Here is a 2,471-nt window from a genome sequence, read left to right as displayed (position 1 = left end):
AGTTATTTGCATATAACATTAATGCATTATAGCTATTATATGTAACCCTAAAGCTGGATGCTCGACTATGTAGCGGTGGTTAGATAAATTGATTGACATTTTCCATCATCAACTTTATTGATCAGTTTACCAAATGTACACTCATTGACATAATTAAAAGAAACAATTCATAATAATCCCTTTTTATCCCATTTTCATCATTTTCTTTTATATTTTTATTTTATTGAAAACTTCTGGTATAGTATCTGACTTGTATTTTTGGGTAAAAAACCTAACCTTAGGAGCTGACACTAGCATTGCAAGTACGAAATTATTCAAAACCGAAATTTCTCATTAAACAAAGTTTTAGCACGGAAATAACAATAAAAATGTTTCAAACCAAAGCTGATAATTTGTTTATAAGCAACATTTTTACATTTTTGTTCTGTGGTGTTAACAATTAACCCAACAATATAAATGATCTCTAGACAATTCTAAAAAGAAACAAACAATATCGTTTTATATTACGTAAACAAAGATGGAAAACATATATAATATATGCAATAGAACATACGTGACAATTCTAGAATTTGCTAGACTGTTGATTGTAATTATATAAACGGAGCATAGTGTGTGATACAGAGAGCTTACAATAAAGAGAGATTACAATAAGTCAGATGACAACACAGACTCTTTAAGTTAACTACAGAACGAGTGAAGTGAAGAACTCATCTATCTGAATAAAATTAAAATAGAAATAGTGTTGTGAATTGTATTATATTTGTATGTTGTAAAAAAGCTTAAAAATAAAAATTCGTATAATTATTGGAGTATAGCCCGCTATAGGTCTATTTATAACGGTCTACAAGATGGGTTCTATATTGACCTACAAGACCCAATCGGCCCATATTGCCCATTTACGAACTTACCCTCACTTTTTATGTCCTGAGCACGCTATAAAAATTTCCGCCTGACATCTCATTTCGTTTTTGACTAATCGTGGTGACAGACAGGCAGACAGAGAGACAGAAACTTGGGACTAAACTTAGTATACCATGATATATTTCATATATACATGATATAAAAATGTAATATTGTTTTACGCGCAAAGAAATACATCTATAGTTCATTCGAAAATTTCATCATCGAACCGTTCATGTTCATCAAATTTTTTTGAACTCTGTTCAAAATATCAATTTCATTGACTTGACTGGCTCATAAAATAGCAGTTTATTGCATGTGAAGGGGTATATGATAACATTGTTATGCGATACGATAACTACAGGGTGTTTAAGGTGTTTCTCACGGCATGAGATGTTGGTATAAACGTTACCTATTGTCATATATAATGAATTTTTATTTCAATTCAGTTTTTTCTATACACCGAAGAAAAAAAAATTCTTAACATCAACCGATATGAGGATATCTCAACCACGTCGAGAGATTACTATTGCATTTAAGTCCACGGCTGTACCAACCGTGATACCGATAGTTGTTATATATTTATAAAAATATGTTATATATTATAAAAATAATCAATAAGTTTATTTCAAACTCTCTGTCAATTAGTAACAACAACCTTCATGTAGTTGACACAACCACACATTGGCTAGACATGACAGGTGTGTGTAACCAAATCCTAAGGCGAAGGCAAGCAAATTTTCTTTTGATTCGTCTATTTGCTTGATTTACACTAATATATATTCAAACTAAGTACAATTTTATTTTCCATTAATAAAGTGCATGACTTTAAACTTAAACCAATCTCTTTCATAGAAATATTGGTTTTGTTCATTTAACTTCAGTAATTTTGTATCAATGAATTCATATTTTTAATTCAATCCCATTCTATTGTAAATACAAATATTTAGCTGTACTTCTTTCAACCATTATGAATTTGTTTGAAAGTATTTTTACTTTATTTCAATATGAAACGGCCAGCTTCGGGATGAGGTCATTATTTTAAATTTTTTCAGTATACCAATTGGTCGTAATAACCGATTTGTAGTTATAACCGATGTCGTTATAACCGATTTATAACCTTTAACTGTACATTGGCTGAGACACCCAGTAGAGACATTTTTTTGGGATCAAGCCGTATGTATATAAAACAGTTGATGATTTATATAAATCTCCCAAGTTCTTATCTAAATGTCCAATTAGTGGAGATATTTTTTTTTTTATATTTCAACGAAGGGTTTCATCTTACATTAAAAAAGATGCTGTTCGTTTCTCGAATTATAAAAATTGATACTCATATAAAATTTTTTTTACTACTTAGACTGTCGAGTATTATTATTCATATCAAATATAGTCGAACTTCGATAAATTCAATTACGGGATAAGAAAATTAAAAATCACATATTTTGAATCGAAAATCACCGAATTTTTTCCCCTACCTCAATTAGAAAATCTTTTAAGGGGTCTTTTTTATGAATTATGTACACTCCAGAAATTTTAAAGTAAAATTCGTATTATTTGTAAAATTCTTT

The sequence above is a fragment of the Chrysoperla carnea genome, chromosome X (assembly GCF_905475395.1).
Source record: "Chrysoperla carnea chromosome X, inChrCarn1.1, whole genome shotgun sequence".
NCBI classification, from domain to species: domain Eukaryota; kingdom Metazoa; phylum Arthropoda; class Insecta; order Neuroptera; family Chrysopidae; genus Chrysoperla; species Chrysoperla carnea.
The sequence above is the reverse complement of the archived record's forward strand: the minus strand, read 5'-3'. Positions refer to the sequence as shown.